The following is a 22,779-nucleotide window of genomic DNA, read 5'->3' as shown; positions in this document are numbered from 1 at the left end:
AAGTTTGAGCTTTTTAATGATATGATAATGATATGATAATGAAATGTGTGGATATGTGTGTGTGTGTCTGTTTGAAATGTTCAGCATACTTCCCAACAGGGTACAAACAGCAATACCACATTCATGGGGGACATTAGGACATTTCAGACAATATTAAAGAATATGTTGATGCTGCCGTATTGAGGCCAGTCTCTACTGCCTGGCAAAATCCTGTCTGGCCTGTGAAAAAATGGGATGGAAGCTGGAGAATAACTGTGGACTATAGAGAGTGAAACAAATACATTCCCCCTTTAGTTCCGTCAGTGTCAGATACTGTTACCTTGACTGAGAACATACAGAAGTTTGAGGGAACCTGGAACGCTGTACTAGATTTGGCAAATGGTTTTTCTCTGTGCCAATTGCCGAAGAGTGCCAGGAGCAGTTCTCATTTTCTTGGGGTGGTTGTCAGTACACCTTCACAAGATTGCCTATGGGGTACTTGTATAGTCCAATCCTCTGTCACCAGAGGTGGCAGAGCATTTAGACAAAAAAACATGTAAGCCTGACATACAAATCTCACATTACATTGATGATATTCTGATTCAGAGCATGGATGAGCGCAGTGTGCAAAATCAATTGGAAGATTTTGTTTGGGTATGGTCACCCAAACGTCTGGAAGGACCTGTTTGAATCCAGACTGAAAGTTTATATTCTTTTCTTATGTATATTCATGTATTTTTCTTACTTTTTATTTCCAAGAAAGGCCGATTCTATTATTCCAAAAAAGAGTTCATATATATGTAGTATATTTGTAAATATTTATTCCACAGATAAAAAGCCTATAGAGTCAATGTCCAATGTATTTCGGTCCTAAAGACCATCTTCAGGGTCAGTTTCTAGAAAGAATAATATCCAAAGGAAATTGTGAGGATTGTGAACATTTCTCAAGAAATAATTTGTTTTGAACTGATATCTAATATTTAATAATTGTGTTGACATAATTACCAGGCTTTGTTTCCTTTCTCATGCAATAGGCATTTTTATAATATTTGTACATTTTCTGGTCTGGAACCTCCAACCTCCATACGTATCTGTAATGTAATAATGTTTAACCAATTTTACCATCCTATCTTGAAATTAGGTGAACCTGTCCACATAACAAATTGTAAAGTTCATACCTTTTTGTCACCTATTAATGGGATTTCTTTGGGTTCCTGTCCTGGTGACATGTCTTTAAATATATCTCTAACCCATAGATTACATACCACATGAAGTGACCGAAGTGCATGAGTCTCCAGTGAAATGGGGAGTACCTTATGGAGATCTGACAGTGGAGCAGACAGAGCATGCCAGGTTTACTGATGGCGCTGCTTGCTATGTAGCAACTGGCGTTACTGGAAAGCAGTGTCATATAATCCCAAGACAAAAAAGATCTTAACGTCAAGGAAAGGGAAGAGGCGTCATTTTGCAGAACTCTATGGAGTCTTTCAAGCTTTGAAACAAGAAACACCTGGTCAATGTCATTTGTACACAGATTCATGGTCAGTGGCCAATGGGCTCTCTGCGTGGCTGCCAACATGGCAAATGAATGGATGGAAATAATTCAAAAGAATTGTGGGAAAAAGAACTTTGACAAGATATCTGGGAAATACTATCACAAAGTCAACTACCAGTGTATCATGTGGATGCACACAGTTCTATTGACTCATTAGAACATTGGTTTCATTCTGTTGTAGATGAACACACCGAGATTTCATTTGTGGACGCAGAAGCTCAAGAGGGCGATTTGGAGGATTTGGTGAAGTGGGTTAAACAGAAATGTGGATACATGGGAGAACCAGCTACTTGCAGGTGGGAACAAGCTTGGGGATCAATATACCTTTAGAGGTAGTGAAAACAATCATTTTGCAATGTTCTCCTGTGTGTCAACATCAACAGCATAGACCCATTCCTCATATTGTCCAGGGCACTTTGCAAAGACGCAAGTTACTGGGTCAGATCTGGCAGATCGATTATATCGGTCCTATGCCAATCAGTAAAAGCTGCCAATATGCACGCAATGCCACACAATTGAACACCATTAAGCTGTTAGATGAAATCATATTGCATTATGGCGTAATCTTGCAAGGTCAGAGTGACAATAGCACATATTTCAAAGGACAGTTGATTCAGGAATACTATCAAGAGAATAATATAGAGTGGCTTTACCATGCTCCGTATCATCCACAAGGGGCAGCTTTGATTGAGAGGATGGATGGTTTGTTGAAAGAACAATTTCATAAATCAGGTAACGGCAGTTTGGTAGGCTGGTGTGATTGTGTGTTTCATGCTGTGAAAGGGCTACACTATCAAACCTTAGCAGCAAACAAAACTTCTTTGACACACCTTTTAACACTGAGAAACCTGAAGGTGTTTCACCCGCTAGTCCTCAGGAATCTGCCATCCAGGTTGCCAGGAAATGGCCATCGCTTTTGAATCCAGTTCCTTTGGATGGACCAGTGCGGGAGGATCACCTGGATGAGAGGTCTTCGGAGAGTGGGACACCAGACGGTTAGACTTGGTATCCCCTTCCTGTAATACCTTTTCCTAATCCTACCAGGTAGGATACTTAGGAACTCAACTGCCCTATTTCCCAACATGAACATTTTTTCACAGACAGCTCACTGTGAGAGAAAACAGACTAATACCAGAGCCGTATACCTGAAATGTCCCAACACAATGGTCAGGCAGAGTTAGGCAATAACTGATCATTACACACACCTGACTCCCATCACACTTCCCCACATGGATAAAAGGCGGAGCACAAAACCGCACTCTGAGCAAGGCAAAGCACATGACGAAGCAGCAGTTCAAAGATGGCAGTTTAATATGAGGAGAAAAACAGCAAGATCAAAGAGGGTTCCAAGGAGGGAAGTGCCCTTGATCTTTTCAGAGGAAAACTGTTTCTTTCATGAGCCTTCGAGAATCAGAAACATAAGACCTGAAATTAAAGCTGAAGAGAACTGTATTGTGTGTCGGAGGTTCCTGGGGCTCTCCCGTATGAATAGCCAAGGCGGAGAGGAGCGTTTGCCGCCATGGTACTGTCCTTGGCTCCTACAACAAAGCAGTGCCAGTAATGTCAGCAGAGCTGGTGAGTCAGGGTGACTGATAGCAGACTGGTCTGTGTTAGAATCAAGGTTGCAATCAGCAACATTGTATGAAGAAATCTGAAGCGAACAGTGTGTGAAGAGTATGTGTCGAGCGACATGAATATAATTGAACATTAAAGGAGTGACTGAACTTTTCAAGCCAAGATAGATACCGTATACAGAGTGATCTGTCGCCACATGGGTGCTCATTCGAAGGTCTCTGCTAGGTATCCAACTGAGAGGTGGCAAATGTAGAAAGGAATTGTGAAATCGAAGTGGTCTTGCAACAGGTCAAGCTAAACCCTGTGCACATTTGAAATTCTTCGATAGTTAATGCAAACTGAAATTGGTCTGAGCCCGGCTGAGGGAGACTAATTGTGTGAGGGGAAGGATCTGAGCCCGGCTGAGGGGCATCAGGGGTAAACCGTGAGTCACCCGAGAAAGAATATTCTCTGAACATTAGAGAAGGAGATATGAGCAAGGAAGAGCGGGATCCAAAGTAACGATCATTGTAAAATATGGATCTGAGGCCGGCTGAGGGGGATCCAGGGTGAAGAGTGAATCACCTGAATTAAGTACATGTAAGAGGAAAGGAACTTTGTGTTTGTTTTGGTACATCAGGCCCTCTGAATCAAGAGACTTTGATAAATAAAGAGACTTGGGCACAGAAGGCCTTGGTGTTGGTTATGGAACTGTGTGCCTGTGCCGAAGAAGCCAGAGAGTGTGATATGCTCTAGTGAACCACCTTGTCCCATGCTGAAAACGTGGGAAAGAGAGGCCCATGGCCTGAACATCCTGACATATCATTCTTGTGACCACTTCTTTCTTTTTCATAAACACTACTTCACACTATTTGCATTTAGAGGTAAGGATTGGCAATAGCTGTTTTTAGTATAGGCCCTTTAATTTTGATGAGACTCCACTAGGACTGCATTATTATTATTTGATGGTTGTTGCTTACTCCAATCTGGATATTTAGGATTAGATAGGTGTTTATCACACCCTTGTTAAAGTTCAATAAACTCCCTATAACTGTGGTCACTTGTGTCAGTCTTACTGTTGATACCATGCCTTCCTTACAACACCTACTGTGCAGATGCAACCTAATTCAGCTACAGCAACTCTGGTTTATTTGGAACTCACGCCAGGTGCTCTAGAGCCATACCGTGCAACTCCAGAATCTGCAGGAGTAGACATGCATGCTCATAAAGAAATCAGATTAGAACCCAGAGGTATAGTGGTTATTAAGTCAGATTCCTGCAAAAAACATGGGATTGATTGCCCCTAGATCTGGATTAGCAATGAAGGGCATCCAAGCACTGACAGGAATGGTAGATGTTGACTATCAATGAGAAATCAAAGTAATTTGAATGAACAGTGGTGATCAAATGCTGCCTATACATGTAGGACATAGGATAGCCCGATTGATTGTCATACCTGTTGAACTGTCAGAAAAGGAGCTCCACCTACAGTGTTAGCTACTCATGGGGACCGTGGGTTTAGCTCATCAGACCACATGGTACCGGGTCTAAAGGTGCGGGTAGAAAAACCTAGTGGCCCACACATACCCGCATATGTCATAGCGTCAGGCAGAGACCAAGAACTTTTATTCATGGAGACTGGCAGGGAAAATTGGGATTATATGCCCGCTGATAAATGTTATTTAGGAGAATGATTATCAACACTGATATGTTTTCTTCTGGATTTCCTTTACATATTCTGTGGCTGGCTGGTGTACTTGTACATTTAAATGTACTCCATTTGGAAGAGTCAAATGACATAGTGCAGAATCAAATGTTCATATTTTTGCAACAAACCAATGTAAGTCTGATGCTGAGGAATGGGGTTTGTGAGTAGCATGATGCCAATGCCAACATACCAGCCCCAGCAGGCATGAAGAAACAGATATGCAAAGCATTGAGGATAAACCAAGTATGAGCTGCCCAAACCGAGAACATATGGATTTACCTTGCACAGGAAGGTCTTAACACGACCTACTTTTGTTTTTGGAATGCACACAATGCTATGGACCTACTGACAACATGCCTGGTAGAGGTGCCAACGCCTGCTTCAACTTTGAGACACATTTTCAGAATCACTCAAAATGACTCTTTAGTGGAGGACAATGGTGTCTGACAGTCGTTTTCTGTTTATGAATACTTCACATTTTGCCAGGAGACTTTCCAAAAATGGAAGAATTTACCAATGTTTTAACTTACAACATTACCCAAGGTGATGTCTGCTTTAAGTTAACTTGTCAGCCAGAAGATTTGATTTTTTAGATTTTGAGGAATTTTTTTAAAGCGCACCAGACAGAGTAAACTATATTCGGGCGCAGATGACAACTAGAGTTTAACATTGAACAGCCGGGGAGACAAATTAACATTGCAGTTCTAACAATCACTTTCCTCCTTTAATTAAATAGGAACGTTTTCAATTTCTTCCTAAATAAATCAAGGGTTTCACACATTCTAATCTCTAATGGGAGTTTATTCCAAACTCTGGGGCCAGATGCTCCGCAGCTTCTATCTACTCTTGATACAAACTTTGTTCGTGGAGTACAGATAAGACATTTATCCTCTGATCGTAAATTCTTTTTGGGGTGATATGGTATAATCTTATCAGCCATGTACCCGGGCGCTAGCCCCTTCAAACATTTGAAAACCAAACATGCTATCTTGAATTTGTCTCTGTCCTCCACCCTCAACCAGTGTATGGATCTCCGCATTGATGAAACGTGATCCCGTTTTCTGAGGTTCCCAATTATTCTGATTGCTGCATTCTGTGCTCTCTGCAGTCCCTCCATTTGGTTTTTAGGATACCTGCTAACAAACTATTGCAGTAATCCAAGTGGGGGTTGGTCATTGCCCCCACCACAGCCGCCCTGTCTTCTATTGGAATGTAGGGTAATGTACTCCGTAGTGAGCGCAGTGCGAAGTGAATTGTTTTTACCTTCACTACCACCTGACTCTCACTCCCTAAATTCTCCTGCCACCAACAACCTAGATTCTTTACTTTTTTGGCATACTGTAATTGTTCACCTAGAATCAGTGGTGGTGGATTTTGTCTATCCTGTGGCTTTTTACCTTTTGGATCAAACAGTATGATTTCTGTTTTTGCCACGTTTAACTGTAACTGATTGACAGTCATCCACCCCTGACGTTCTTCCATACATTGATTTATTCGTTCGAAAGGCATCCTGACTATCCTGGAGTTCTATATATATCTGTGTGTCATCAGCATATGAATGAAACAGCTGGTCATACTTTTTAAATATTCTAAAAACTGGACGAAAATACAAGTTAAAGATGAGAGGGGATAAGGAGGAGCCCTGGGGCACTCCACATTCCAACTCCACCATCTAGGAATTAAATCCATCTGGTATAAATCTTTGTGATCTGTCTTTGTGAAATGATTCAAACCATCTCACCACTTCCTTAGATGCTTTTCCCACTTCCCCTATACGTCGAGCCATTATCTGGTGGTTCACAGTATCAAAAGCCGCGGACAGGTCCAGCATCAACAAAACTGTTGATCTCCCCTCGTCCGCTGCTTTGAGTACGTCATCATGTACAGCTAACAGAGCTGACTCTGTGCCATGTTTAGGGGGAAATCCTGACTGAAGATTACCTAACAGTTCTTCCTTATCTACATATGCTTGGAACTGGGAGCAAACCACTTTTTCCAAAATTTTAGTTGGCCACATTAAGTTTGCCACTGGCCGATAATTCTTCATTATTTCCGGATCTAAATTGGCTTTCTTTAGCAGGGGTTTTATTAACGCCTTTTTTTAGGGCTTTAGGCACCTGAGAGTATTGTAAAGACTTATTTACAAAGGTTTTTATGAATGGTGTAAGCTCTTTTGCTAGTCGTTTAGCAACATATGCTGGTGTCTCACATGAAAGATCATTTGTGGGTTTTAATTGACTCAACAACGTGCAAATCACTTTTTTCATCCACCATTTGGAACTGGAAGGCTGTCTCTCCCTGTATTGTATTCTCCTGTTCTTTTTCTTCCTCCATCTATTTTTCACATCTTAAGGGCCTTCCTTGTTCTTTATTTTCTAAAATCGTAATTATCTTTTCTTTAAAAAAAAGTATTAAATATATCTGCTTGTTCCTGTGATGCAGTTTTATTCACATCTAAACAGGATGGTTTACTAAATCTTGTGGATAACGGAAGGGCATCCAAAGGAAACAATTCAAGAAATGTGGTATCAAGGATTTTATTGAACCTGATACTGATTTAATATATCAAACGAATCATGATTAAATCTGCACTTGTGAAAACAATTTACATAGCAGGAAGCAACTTTTATTAAAAAGAACACATCTATATAGTAAAAATCATCTTATTCAATCATCCAAGCATACAACCTCATCCATCCATTAGACAAACCACTCATACTGAACGCCAATCAATATACAATGTAAAATCTATAAGAAAATTCATCACAGTTGATTCATCTGAAAAATTTATAGAAAGAATATGAAATCAGTTTAACGAGCCACAACAGGTAACATCAGTGGCATAGGCAATTAAGATGGGTCCCAGAGTTTTTTGACCACGACCTCATCTTAATCCAAACTGTCGTGGTCAAAAAACTCTGGGACCCATCTTAATTGCCTATTGTCATCAACTGTGATGAATTTTCTTATAGATTTTACATTGTATATTGATTGGCGTTCAGTATGAGTGGTTTGTCTAATGGATGGATGAGGTTGTATGCTTGGATGATTGAATAAGATGATTTTTACTATATAGATGTGTTCTTTTTAATAAAAGTTGCTTCCTGCTATGTAAATTGTTTTCACAAGTGCAGATTTAATCATGATTTGTTTGATATATTAAATCAGTATCAGGTTCAATAAAATCCTTGATACCACATTTCTTGAATTGTTTCCTTTGGATGCCCTTCCGTTATCCAAATTTAGAGTAATACTCCCATCCAAAGTGTGGGATTTCCTGTGTCTTTCAGAGAAACACATACTAAATCTTGTGACCACTTCAAAAATTGCCTTCGATTGATTACCAGCTTGTTTAATTTCTTTATGTAAGATATCACGTTTAGCTAAAAATAACATGGTTTTGTATATTTTCAAAGTTGTCTTTGCTCTATCAGCATCATCATTAGACTTTGAATATCTCCAGATATAATTAGCCTGGCGAAGTTGTTTCCGCAACAATGTGAGTTCTGGACCAAACCAGGACTTAGATTTCTTAGTTTTTTTCTCTTTCAGGGGTGCATATTTGTTGCAAATTTCCTCCAATATCTCAATACCTTTATCAAAAAATTCCTCACAAGTCGATGTAGAGTCCATTCCCTTCAATTTGTTCTGCACTTCTCCCCCTGGAATTTTATCCAGGTCGGCGACAGCACGTTTCCACATTGGTGGCATTTCTCTCCCTCCCCCTTTTTGTGGCTCCTTACTGGAGAGCACGAAGGACTGAATATAATGGTCTGACCATAATATTGGGTATGTTTCTTTAAAGGTAACAACTTGTCCCCTACTTGCCAACATATCGAGGCAGTGTCCTTTGTTATGTGATGGTGCGGTTGTAAGCACTATTAATCCATGGTTGTCCAGAATTTCTCGCAGAGCCATTGCATCTGGGTAAGTTAAACTATCCACCCAGATATTCCAATCGCCAAGACAGAGCAATTCCTTATATTTATTCCCAATTGTAGTTAAGTATAGGTCCAGTAATTCCAAAAAATTACCTAATGGTCGTGGGGGCCTATAACCTAACAACACTTGTATAGAAGTAGAATTTGACATGGTAATAGTAAAGTCTCCCATTTTTGTCTCCTCTCCCCAATCCAATTCTGTCATATGCGAGAGGTTTATTATGGATTTATAAATAATTGCTATACCCCCTCCTCTTTTCTGTATACAATCAATTTTCTGAATAGAATAATGATCTCGGACCAGTGTGTGAAACATTGATTGGCTCCCCTCAGAGAACCATGTTCTTGGATGAAATCCTTTACATCTGCTGCATTGGCCACTGCAGATCGTGCATTGACCAGTGCTGCCTTAAAGGTAATAAATTCATCCTTTTGACTCTTAATCTTCTTCCCTTTTAAAGTGTTACCGTCAATTTCCAAGACTCTGATCTTATTCAGAGTTCGTAAATCTATTGCCCCCATCCCATTGTTACATTCTACAAGAGGTTGGCAAATGTCAGCAATTGGATCTGACCAAAGAAATTAACCGGACTGTGTTTGAGGAACAATTGTGTTCATATACTCCAATCACATGCACCAACATTTACAACACCATGATCTGTAATCATACAGTTGTAGCTGCTAGTCATTTGAACCACATAAACCTTCCAGTAGGATGGCCTTTTTCATGCGGTAATACAGCTTTCACTTACATTCAAGCTAACATCTCTGGAGGACCATGCGCAGTATCACGACTAGCCCTTATGTTGTTACCCTTGCAGCCAGCATTACCTAGAGTTAAATGATCCATTTTTGAATCTATAGGACTAACCCCAGATTGCGATTCGAATGTGCATCTGAATCTGAAGTCCTATTTCTTGCAAAATTCATTGGTGGGAGTTTGGGGATTAGCTGCTCGGGGCTATAAATCTTTGATTAAGTTAGCATGTTTAGTAGTGAAGGTGTTAACCAAACCCCTCAAGCCTTGTAAGAATTGCTTCTAGATCGCAAAGTTAAGAGAAAAGCAGTTTTTCAGAATAAAGCTGCTATTGATCATTTGTTATTGAAACATAATTTAGGTTGTAATGCATTTGAAGGAATATGCTGTTTTAATTTGAGTGACCATTCCCAGTCTGTGCAAAACCACATCCAAAATTTGAAGGATGTGATAAAGCAAGTAACATCTTTTCATACTGGGAATTGGTGGGACTGGTTGTTTTCCTGGATTCCAAATATTGGATAAACCTTGTGATATTCTTTTGCTTTTATTTTTATAATTTTTATGATTTTGATTTTTTCTTGCTGTTTTCGATGTATTTCTAGTTTATTTATAATGCTTTGTCGGTTTCAGAAGTCAACTTTAGTGCCACTGAGTTATGGAAGTCAAATGTCTAATGCTTATAATAAATGTAATATCTTTGACTAAAACATGGTGTCTGTTTGAAATGCATGCTGGGTGCAGCAGTGGACATTTTCCTCAAGCCTCAGAGAGGGTTACATTTTAATGTGAGCTCTAAGTACTGTTTCCATTCCTTGAATCACTAGAAAAAATATATTGTTCGAGTCTGCAGTGTTTCAGGAATTGTTTTGAATAAAGGGCCGGATAACGTTGCAGAAATCAAAAGCAAATTATGTTGCCTTTCAGGCTCCCATGAGAAAGAGGCTTCTAGCGGTTTTCCATTTCACATTTCGACCAAATGCCGGTGGATGCTTCCAAAAGGTGAACTTTCTGGAAAAGTACTATCCTGCAGTTGTTGGAAGTTTAAATTGGCAAGCACCGGATTAGGCTGACAGAGAAAAGCCTCTGTGCTGGGGAAAGAGTAGACACATCTTTTCCTTCTGGTCCCCTTGTGAGGATTCTCTCTGCCAACTTGGTCTGGAAGCTGTTCAGTGAAGATCTTGGCAAGATGAGGTGGTCTGCAGCTGTGACAACGGTGAATTATACTATCTAATTTGCTTTTATTTTTTGTTGTATTAAGTATGTTTTAATAAACAGCCATTAAGAGCCATTTTATGATTTAGCTGTGAGTGAATGTGTGTGTAAATTCCTTCCTTTCATGTGTACAATGTTTTTCTTTTTAGTACATTGGAGAGAAGAATAATTGCTATATCTGTGCATGTTTAGAAAAGCAAAAAAGTCATTGTATGGATAAATGAAAATATGTATGGAACAGAAATACACTTGGGCATGGTTACTCAGAGTATGTTGTACAATTGAGTGAGTACTGTGAAAATGTGTAGAGTGAATCTAACATTGATATAGAGGTATTGATGCTGAAACCCGATAAAGTTAAAAATGCTGTTTATGATGGGGACTGGATTAACACACAGACTCTTTTTATGGTTACTAATCTTTGAAGCATTTACCCTACGAGCATAAAAAGAGAGAGGCCGGAGCCACTTATTTGAATCTATTTCCCAACTGCTTCTAATGCGATTTCATTGGAACTTGCTATCAACAAAAGAAGTGATGTTGAGGAGCTGAAAAATTGCCATGGCGGATTCAATGTGCAAATTCTGCAAGGACAAAGATAGCATAGAAACTGTAAGGCACTTAGTATTGGACTGTGGCGCTTTGAATATGCAAAGAATGGCATATTTTAAGAAATTGCTCTTGACAATTCACTGGAATGATCATGAAAGCTTGAGGAAAAGGTACCTAACCAGTGATATTGCATCCAATGGACTAGCAGTAGCTGCGTTTATGAATTCCTTGCACTTTAGAGCTTTATAAAAAATAAAATCAGAATTTCGCCTTTTAGACTGTACTTTTACATATGGACTTCTCTGTATTTTGATACTTGCAAATTGGTGAAGTATCTGAAATCCCTAAACTACCTGCACTAACACACTTTGTAAGTTGGTAGGGTGAATTTTAAGTGTAAAGATGTCTTATCTCATGCTTCTTTTTTTAAAATGGGGCGGATGTTTCTATGTTGTGTCTATATTAACGCTTAACCTAGTTATGATATTGAAGTTTTAATCTAAAATGCTTTTAAAAATGTTTTTCTAGATTGTGCTATATAAAGGTTTTGTAGGTTTTTTTAAAAACTCATATACAATAAAAAAGAAACTGTATTTCAAGGGTTTTGTTATGCTATAGCTCCCACCACCTGCAATTCTGTCTTTTATTCGGATAACATGCCTTATCTCATATCATTAGTTATCAATATCTATTCCTGAGCTCAAAACATTGGGTTTATCAAGTATTTCTTCTTTTTTCTGTCTACCAGATAAGAAGGGATTAGTAATGGTGTACTCTTATTATTATTATTTATTTGCATTTGTTGAGCGCACAGCAGCCCGAAGGCATTGTGGCGCTAGTTACAGAAAATTGTTTTTCTTAGTTGCAGACATTTTACAAGATTAATGTTTAGAATAGTTAATATAACTGGTTACAGACAGATTTACAAGAATTAAAGTTGGTAATTCTAAGTAGCAGTTCTATAGACATTTGGCAGTGCTGGAGTGTGATTAACTGAAAAAGGTGGTTTTTAGGTTTTTACGGAAGGCAAGGAGGGAGTTTTTAGCTCGAATGTCGGCAGGTAGAGCATTCCAGGACTTAGCAGCTAAGTAGGGGAAACTTAACCCAACCGCTCTTGCTTTATGAATGTGGGGGGTGTCAATTAGGTTAGTGTAGCGAGTCCTGACTGGTCGTGTAGAGGAGGTTTTAGTGATAGTGTTTGATAGATATGAGGGTGCAGTGTGGGTGAGGCATTTGTGGGTGTGGGTGAGGATTCTGAAAGTGATATGTTCTTTTACTGGGAGCCAGTGGGCTTCTTTTCTGGCTTGGGTAATTTGATCTCTTTTGGGGATGCTGAGTGCAGCTCTTAACACATTATTTTGGGTGATTTGGAGTCGGTTTATGTTTTTGGCAGTAGTTTGGCACCGATGGTGACTCTGGCTATGGATAGGCAGTTGGGGTTTGACAGGTAGGGTTTTATTGCATTTATAAGTTTAGTTGTGTGAGCTGAGGCCGAGGAGATGGCGCTGACCTGTTTTGTCATGGATAGTGTACTGAACTCCTAGAGTCTTAACAGTGGTGGACACAGGGATGATGGTGTTATCAATGATGAAGTTCGAGTATGATTTGTCTAGTTTGGTTAGGGTGGCTTTTAGACCTAGTATGATAATTTCAGTCTTCTCCCCTTGAGGCAGAGGCCATTGGCCACCATCCATGCCTGGATGGTAGAGTAGATTGTGTGGAGTGCTTTGGCCTTTTTGAGGTATATCCTGAAGAGTGGTAGGAGTACCTGGGTATCATCCGCGTATCGCAGTGCATGATCCCTGTGGGACTCCACAGTGGATGGTGGTAGGGGCTGCGTTGGCAATGTTGGAGAAAACCTTCATGGCTCTACCCTCCAAGAAGGATGTGACCCAGAGCGCTGCTTCTTTGGTGAAGTTGGCCTATTGGGTGAGGTGAGAGTATTAAGGTCTACCAAATCGAATGCAGCCGAGAGATCTAGGAGTAGTAGGGGGGCTGGTTTTACTGCATCCATGATTTGTGTGATTTGGTGTTTTAGATCTACCAAGGCAGTTTCAATGCTGTGTCCTCTGCGAAAACCGGATTGTCTGATTCCGAGGATGGAGTTATCTTCAAGGAATTGTTGATTTTGGAAGTGGGCCTCTTTGTCCAAAATCTTGAGGAGGAAAGGTGCTGTGGTTATTGGTCGGTAGTTGTTAGGTTGGGAGGGGTCTAGTGTGGGTTTTTGAGGAGTGGGCAAACCCATGCCTCGTTGAGGCTGGCAGGGATAATGCTGGTTCTGAAAGAGGCATTGATGAAGGCTGTAAGTAGAGGTGCAAGGCTATCTGCGCATTCCTTGATGAGTTTCGGGGGCAGATATCTCCTTTAAACACATTGAAGGTTTTAGGTTTTTGAGAATGTTAATGACTTCAAGTTGGGAGATGTCTCTAAAGGCAAAGAGTGGTTTGTTGAACGGAGGAGTGGATTGTGGCTGATTGACCCCTGAGGGGATGGGTAGTACATTGTGGTGGTCCTTAATTTTATTTTGCACAAGATTGATTTTATTCAGCATGGCTCTGCTAATGCTCTGCTATTATCTGCATACTCTGCTAAGGAAAAGTGAGGTGGGGTTATTGGGAGACTGTAATGAGGAAGTCTAAAGTTGTGTAGTTGGGGACTCAGACAAAGAAGAGTGAGGTGGCTTGTTAGGAACTGTGACAAGGAAGAGTGAGGTGAGGTAGTTGGGGACAGTGATGAGGAATAGTGAGGCGTGGTTAATGTGGGAAGACTGAGTTGCTGCACAAATATATCTTACAAATTATAAACACCAAACTCCTTTTAAGTACTACCTATAAATATGAAAGTTTTATTTAAAAAATAATACTCAGATAGTGAACTGCGTAAGTACTGGGGAGAGGAAGAAGGACATGCTGAAATAAGATCTAGATTCAAGAACAATATCTATTTCTTTGAGTATTGAGATTGACAATTAACAGAAAAGGAAAGCTATGAAGAAACTATGTGAATCGAGAACCAGATCGAATAATGTTTCTGAAGTGTACATTTTTTCTGTTACAAATCATTCAGACAATACTGAGACGAGGAAGAGCAAAAATGCAGATCGAAAACCACGTATATTCCCAATGAAATAAAAACTGCATCTTAATCTTCCAATAACTTTATATTATGTGAATGGAGAATGTGAACACCACAAAAACATTGATAATTGTACTCTTTCAAAAAAGTTCCATAAAAACAGAAAAAAGCTCACTATTTTCCTTAATTTAGCAATTCAAACGGCAATTTAGACAGCCCTAAATTTCGGCATTTGATTCTCAAATCACAATTCATCAGACTATTGATATAAGGAAAAACATACATGTAACAGTCATAGAAATAAGCATTTGCCACGCCTGATCAAAGTAAAATATAAAAAATTCTTAATATGAAAAGAATAAAAACAGACTCTTTTCTTTTCAAATCGCAATTCACAGGTACAAATAAATCTGCAAACTGATTGGCCTAAGGGCACGTGCACAGTATAAAATTTCAGAGCAGATTGGTTCATAGATACACAGATCGCGAATCATATCTATATAGTGCAGAAATCCTTACATTTCCACATTCCTCAACTTTAGGTAGAGATAGTAAACACTTATCTACAAAATGTGCTCAATTGGCACTGTTTTCCTATCACAACCATTTCTCTTTGTGTTTCCATCTGTTTTACCTTGTTTTCTGTCTGTTTTATATTTGTTTTGTTTTTATTTTATTCCCTTTTAAAAGATTCATTGATCGTTTTTCTTTTAATTTCTTTTTCTTTTGATTTTTCTTTTTGATTACACAACATCTCAAGTCACCCTCCAGCGATAAAGAGAACCTTGTCACTGTCCTTGAAGACCCAGAAGACGTTGAGTAGCTAAAGCAGCCAGCTCTACCCAAGAAGTACCGCCGCAAGAGCTTCAAACTTTCCATGTGCAGGTAGTATTTCAAGGTGCTAAATACACTACCCTTTCAGACGTCGAGAAGGGACAGTGCACATTTTGTGGCAAGTTACGAAGGAAAGGATTCTCTAGGATTCCTGGCCACAGCTTGGACAGCAAGGAATTCATGAACCACCTCATACGTAACCACTGGCAGCAACTGCATGAACATATCATGCACAGGTTCTGGCAAAAGGCAATCCATCTTCTTTGTAATGCCCTACGACCCACCACTGGTCCTGCAACGCCACAGGATTCAGAGGAAGCAGGACCACCCTCACCCCCTGCATCATCCTCTGGGTCTCTTCAATTGACTTCATCTGGTGCGAATGATGGGAGTTTCACCTTTACCGCCACAGTGTTGGACCCTCCAAGGCAATGCAGGTCTCCAGTAGGTGGCGTTTTCACCTGGAATAAGTGCTGTATGGCAATATCACAGAATGCAACAACTTCTGAGGCAATTGAGTATGCCTGAGTGGAGCATGGGTGAAAGTGCCAGTAGTTATTTGTTTTTTGAGAGGTTTTTTGCTCCAATGTTCAGGTTTTTTGCCTGACTTAATTTAAAAAATCATAAACCCCAAAATATAAAACTTGTCAAAAAGACTAAACAATTGTCTACTTTCCAACTGTCTTTCCTACATCTACTCTCCCCACCCGCATCCTCTCTGAACCCCACAAAGGTTCTTCTCAGAACCACCATAAAAGTAAAAATAAAGATCTAAACTGGGGGAAGTGTGTTTCATTTTAAGCACCACATCAACCGGCTAACCCTAACGGTATCCACCAGCCGGCCAAGTTATAGGCCTCAAATAAAACAAGTTTCCCTTAACTCAGGCAACTACCATTAACGGCAGTCTCGGACCACCACCACAGATTATATTGTCATTAACATCTGAGTAGTTTCCTACCCAGGTGCTAATGGTCTTCAATTAAAAAAAAAGACATTTACCTTGCAGCACATTTTGCCACCACGCCCTGTTTCTGAAATCCTTTTTCTCTGTTGATGACCATGACACCATCAACAAAGAAAACGACTTTAGAAACTACTGCATAGCACAATGCCACACCACAAGGTTATGTATATATTTTTTTTAAATACTCTTAGCACTCACATAGGAAAATACATGGGTGCTAAGAGTTGAGGGAGGAGTGGGACAAGGGGGCAGTGGCTGTCAGCACTCATCTGCTCGAAATGCAGACTTATACTGGAGAATACAGCCCATGTTCCAATTCTCCTGATTGGTTAGCGCCCCCTTCTGTAATAAAACAAGTGAAACTTACCTTTAGCTTATGCTACACCACTGCCCAATCCTCCTGAACTTTCTTTTCATATAACTATAAACAGAACAAAGATAATACAACAACATCAACCTCTAATTTACAATCTGAATCGAGAATCAAAGTTCTCGAAACCAATCCCTGTACATCTTTTACTTCCAGAAAATATACTTGACCTATTTTACATTTCTACCTCCTTTTATAACCCTGACATCCACTCTTCAAACAAATCAAACATTAAACAATCTTATAAATCAACTTTTAAAACTTCTGTAAAAATCCCGATTTTAAGAACCGCTCTGAAGAGAATACTGAATTGAGAAGCCTTCACATCGCTTGAAAATCTCATCAAAACAAGACACAATGGGGGTAATTCATAGAATCCAGCGCACAAGTGGCGCACGCGGCTGGCGCACAGTGTGCGCGTGCGGCAGTCTGCACCAGCCGCGTGCGCGAAAATCCATTTCCGCGCACAGCGTATTCATGGATTTCAACATCCATAACCAGCCGTGGCGCAGAGTAGCAGAGCGACCCTGCAGCAGCGCCAGTTACACCCCCAACCCCTCCCCATGCACCATGAACAGCGCACAAAGCCTGGACATGGCGCACAGGCCAGTGGACCAGCATACAGACCCCCAACCATGAAAACATCTGTAAAACTCCCCGCGCACCCCTCCGAATACACGTACCCCACTGTGCGTGAAGTTTCACACGCGATTGGGCCTGTGCGAGCGGGGTACGTGTATTTCTGGGGTGCGTGGGCAGTTTTACATGTGATTGGCCCTGTGCGAGCGAGGTACGTGTATTACGGGGGTGCGTGGGCAGTTTTACACGCGATTGGCCCTGTACGAGTGGGGTACGTGTATTTCTGGGGTGCGCGGGAACTTTCACATGCGATTGGGCCTGTGCGAGCGGGGTACGTGTATTACTGGGGTCCGCGGGCAGTTTTACACGCGATTGGTCCTGTGCGAGTGGGGTACATGCATTTCTGGGGTGCACGGGAATTTTCACATGACATTGGCGTTGTGCGAGCGGGTATGTGTATTTCTGGAGTGCCCGGCACGTTTCACACGCGATTGGCCCTGTGCGAGCGGGGTATGTGTATTTCTGGGGTGCACAGGAATTTTCACACGCGATTAGCCCTGTGCGAGCGGGGTACGTGTATTACAGGGGTGCGCGGGCAGTTTTACACGCGATTGGCCCTGTGCGAGCGGGGTACATGTATTACGGGGGTGCACAGGCAGTTTTACACGCGATTGGCCCTGTGCGAGCGGGGTATGTGTATTTCTGGGGTGCGCAGGAATTTTCACACGCGATTGGCCTTGTGCGAGCAAGGTACATGTATTACGGGGTGCGTGGGCAGTTTTACACGCGATTGGCCCTGTGCGAGCGGGGTAGGTGTATTTCTGGAGTGCGTGGGAATTTTCACACGTGATTGGCCTTGTGCGAGCGGGGTACGTGAATTTCTGGGGTGCGCAGGCAGTTTTACACGCGATTGGGCCTGTGCGAGCGGGGTACGTGCATTTCTGGGGTGCGTGGGCAGTTTTACACGCAATTGGCCCTGTGCGAGCGAGGTACGTGCATTACGGGGTTGCGCGGGCAGTTTTACACGTGATTGGCCCTGTGCGAGCGGGGTACGTGTATTTCTGGGGTGCTCGGGAACTTTCACACGCGATTGGGCCTGTTTGAGCGGGGTACGTGTATTTCTGGGGTGCGCATGAATTTTCACATGTGATTGGCCCTGTGTGAGCGGGGTACGTGTATTACGGGGTGTGCGGGCAGTTTTACACGCGATTGGGCCTGTGCGAGCGGGGTACGTGTATTTCTGGGGTGCACGGGAATTTTCACACGCGATTGGGCTTGTGCGAGCGGGGTACGTGTATTTCTGGGGTGCGCAGGGATTTTCACATGCGATTGACCCTGTGCGAGCGGGGAACGTGTATTTCTGGGGTGCGCAGGAATTTTTACACGAGATTTGCCTTGTGCGAGCGGGGTACGTTTATTAAGGGGGTGCGCGGGCAGTTTTGCACGCGATTGGCCCTGTGCGAGCGGGGTACGTGTATTTCTGGGGTGCGCAGGAATTTTTACAGGTGATTTGCCTTGTGCGAGCAGGGTACGTGTATTATGGGGGTGCGCGGGCAGTTTTAAACACGATTGGCCCTGTGCGAGCGGGGTATGTGTATTTCTGGGGTGCGTGGGAATTTTCACATGCGATTGGCCTTTTGCGAGCGGGTACGTGTATTTCTGGGGTGCGAGGGCAGTTTTACACGCAATTGTGCCTGTGCGAGTGGGGTACGTGTATTTCTGGGGTGCGTGTGAATTTTCACACGCGATTGGCCTTGTGCGAGTGGGGTAGGTGTATTTCTGGGGTGCGCGGGCATTTTCACAAGCAATTGGCCCTGTGCGAACGGGGTACGTGTATTTCTGCGGTGCGCAGGAATTTTCACATGCGATTGGCCCTGTGCAACCGGGGTACGTGTATTACGGGGGTGCGCGGGCAGTTTTACACACGATTGGCCCAGTGCGAGTGGGGTACGTGTATTACGGGGGTGCGCAGGCAGTTTTACACGCGATTGGCCCTGTGCGAGCGGGTTATGTGTATTTCTGGGGTGCGCAGGAATTTTCACACGCGATTGGCCTTGTCCGAGCGGGGTACGTGTATTACGGGGGTGCGCAGGCAGTTTTACACGCGATTGGCCCTGTGCGAGCGGGGTACATGTATTTCTGGGGTGCGCAGGAATTTTCACATGCGATTGGACCTGTGCGAGCGGGGTACGTGTATTACGGGGGTGTGCGGGCAGTTTTACACGCGATAGGGCCTGTGCGAGCGGGGTATGTGTATTACTGGAGTGCGCAGGAATTTTCACACGCGATTGGGCCTGTGCGAGCGCGGTACGTGTATTTCTGGGGTGCGCAGGGATTTTCACACGCGATTGACCCTGTGCGATCGGGGAACGTGTATTTCTGGGGTGCGCAGGAATTTTTACACGCAATTTGTCTTGTGCGAACGGGGTACGTGTATTAAGGGGGTGCGCGGGCAGTTTTACACGCGATTGGCCGTGTGCGAGTGGGGTATGTGTATTTCTGGGGTGCGCAGGCATTTTTACAGGTGATTTGCCTTGTGCGAGCGGGGTACATGTATTACGGGGGTGCACGGGCAGTTTTACACGAGATTGGCCCTGTGCGAGCGGGGTATGTGTATTTCTGGGGTGCGTGGGAATTTTCACATGCGATTGGCCTTTTGCGAGCGGGTACGTGTATTTCTGGGGTGCGCGGGCAGTTTCACACGCGATTGGGCCTGTGTGAGCGGAGTACGTGTATTTCTGGGGTGCGCACGAATTTTCACTTGCGATTGGCCCTGTGTGAGCGGGGTACGTGTATTACGGGGGTGTGCGGGCAGTTTTACACGCGATTGGGCCTGTGCGAGCGGGGTACGTGTATTTCTGGGGTGCACGGGAATTTTCACACACGATTGGGCTTGTGCGAGCGGGGTACGTGTATTTCTGGGGTGCGCGGGGATTTTCACACGCGATTGACCCTGTGCGAGCGGGGAACGTGTATTTCTGGGGTGCGCAGGAATTTTTACACGCGATTTGCCTTGTGCGAGCAGGGTACGTGTATTACGGGGGTGCGTGGGCAGTTTTGCACGCGATTGGCCCTGTGCGAGCGGGGTACGTGTATTTCTGGGGTGCGCAGGAATTTTTACAGGTGATTTGCCTTGTGCGAGCGGGGTACGTGTATTATGGGGGTGCGCGGGCAGTTTTACACACGATTGGCCCTGTGCGAGCGGGGTATGTGTATTTCTGGGGTGCGTGGGAATTTTCACATGCGATTGGCCTTTTGCGAGCGGGTACGTGTATTTCTGGGGTGCGAGGGCAGTTTTACACGCAATTGGGCCTGTGCGAGTGGGGTACGTGTATTTCTGGGGTGCGTGTGAATTTTCACACGCGATTGGCCTTGTGCGAGTGGGGTAGGCGTATTTCTGGGGTGCGCGGGCATTTTCACACGCGATTGGCCCTGTGCGAACGGGGTACGTGTATTTCAGCGGTGCGCAGGAATTTTCACATGCGATTGGCCCTGTGCGACCGGGGTACGTGTATTACGGGGGTGCGCGGGCAGTTTTACACACGATTGGCCCTGTGCGAGTGGGGTACGTGTATTACGGGGGTGCGCAGGCAGTTTTACACGCGATTGGCCCTGTGCGAGTGGGTTATGTGTATTTCTTGGGTGCGCAGGAATTTTCACACGCGATTGGCCTTGTCCGAGCGGGGTACGCGTATTACGGGGGTGCGCAGGCAGTTTTACACGCGATTGGCCCTGTGCGAGCGGGGTACATGTATTTCTGGGGTGCGCAGGAATTTTCACATGCGATTGGACCTGTGCGAGCAGGGTACGTGTATTACGGGGGTGTGCGGGCAGTTTTACACGCGATTGGGCCTGTGCGAGCGGGGTATGTGTATTTCTCGGGTGCGCAGGAATTTTCACACGCGATTGGGCCTGTGCGAGCGTGGTACGTGTATTTCTGGGGTGCGCGGGGATTTTCACACGCGATTGACCCTGTGCGAGCGGGGAACGTGTATTTCTGGGGTGCGCAGGAATTTTTACACGCGATTTGTCTTGTGCGAACGGGGTACGTGTATTACGGGGGTGTGCGGGCAGTTTTACACGCGATTGGCCGTGTGCGAGTGGGGTATGTGTATTTCTGGGATGCGCAGGCATTTTTACAGGTGATTTGCCTTGTGCGAGCGGGGTACATGTATTACGGGGGTGCGCGGGCAGTTTTACACGCGATTGGCCCTGTGCGAGCGGGGTATGTGTATTTCTGGGGTGCGTGGGAATTTTCACATGCGATTGGCCTTTTGCGAGCGGGTACGTGTATTTCTGGGGTGCGCGGGCAGTTTTACACGCAATTGGGCCTTGTGCGAGTGGGGTAGGTGTATTTCTGGGGTGCGCGGGTATTTTCACACACGATTGGCTCTGTGCGAGCGGGGTACGTGTATTTCTGCGGTGCGCAGGAATTTTCACATGCGATTGGCCCTGTGCTACAGGTGATTTGCCTTGTGCGAGCGGGGTACATGTATTACGGGGGTGCGCGGGCAGTTTCACACACGATTGGCCCTGTGCAAGTGGGGTACGTGTATTACGGGGGTGCGCAGGCAGTTTTACACGCGATTGGCCCTGTGCGAGCGGGTTACGTGTATTTCTGGGGTGCGCAGGAATTTTCACACGCGATTGGCCTTGTGCGAGCGTGGTACATGTATATCTGGGGTGCGCAGGCAGTTTCACATGCGATTATGTGTATTCGGGGTGTGCAGGAATTTTACGTGAGCGGGGTACGTGTATTTCTGGGGTGTGCAGGAATTTTCACACGCGATTGGCCCTGTGCGAACAGGGTATGTGTATTTCTGGGTGCGCGGGCAGATTTACATGCAATTGGCCCTGTGCGAGCTGGGTACGTGTATCACAGGGGTGCCCCAATGAATTGACAGTGTGTGTCCTCCCAGTTGTGGCCTCTCACCCCTCCCCAGGGCCTGCAGGCAGACCACAACACAGGGGAACACACTGCACCCCTGGCCATGCCCCACAGGCAGCCCATCCACCCTGGTGAAGCCCCCCAGCCAGCCCACATGTCACCACGCACAAGTGAGCACTGACTCATGTCCCCTAGCACCCACATCCACCCAGCATTGAGGTTCAGGCCCCGACTTATGTCCCCCAGCACCCTCATCCACCCAGCATTGACGGGCACCTGCCAGCAGGCCCCGACTCATGTACCCCAGCACCCCCATCCACCCAGCATTGACGGGCACCTGCCAGCAGGCCCCGACTCATTTCCCCCAGCACCCCATCCACCCAGCATTGAGGTTCAGGTCCCGACTCATGTCCCCCAGCACCCTCATCCACCCAGCATTGACGGGCACCTGCCAGCAGGCCCCGACTCATGTCCCCTAGCACCCCATCCACCCAGCATTGACGGGCACCTGCAGCAGGCCCCGACTCATGTCCCCCATCACCCCCATCCACCCAGCATTGAGGTTCAGGCCCCGACTCATGTCCCTCTGCACCCCCATCCACCCAGCATTGACAGGCACCTGCCAGAAGGCCCCGACTCATGTCCCCCAGCACCCCCATCCACCCAGCATTGACGGGCACCTGCCAGCAGGCCCCGACTCATGACACCAGCACCCCCATCCACCCAGCATTGAGGTTCAGGCCCAGACTCATGTCCCCCAGCACCCCCATCTACCCAGCATTGAGGGTCAAGCCCCGACTCATGT

At 44.4% G+C, this 22,779-nt stretch overlaps 1 long non-coding RNA gene across 2 annotated transcripts in view; it reads left to right on the top strand.

Annotated features, from left to right (window-relative positions):
• Positions 1 to 22,779, top strand: part of LOC138569068 (uncharacterized) — a 1,405,462-nt gene that overhangs the window by 792,617 nt on the left and 590,066 nt on the right. Inside the window, exon 4 of one of the 2 annotated variants that reach the window (XR_011303101.1) lies at positions 10,422 to 10,791. The exons of the other annotated variant lie outside the window; for it this stretch is intronic. This is a non-coding gene — a long non-coding RNA (uncharacterized lncRNA). Of the gene's footprint in view, positions 1 to 10,421; positions 10,792 to 22,779 lie in introns of those variants that run through there. 2 annotated transcript variants of the gene reach the window in all.

This window comes from Ambystoma mexicanum, chromosome 2q (genome assembly GCF_040938575.1).
Source record: "Ambystoma mexicanum isolate Mex_15411 chromosome 2q, UKY_AmexF1_1, whole genome shotgun sequence".
Classification (NCBI taxonomy): domain Eukaryota; kingdom Metazoa; phylum Chordata; class Amphibia; order Caudata; family Ambystomatidae; genus Ambystoma; species Ambystoma mexicanum.
Note: the sequence above shows the minus strand (reverse complement) of the source record. Positions and strands in the feature narration are given on the sequence as shown.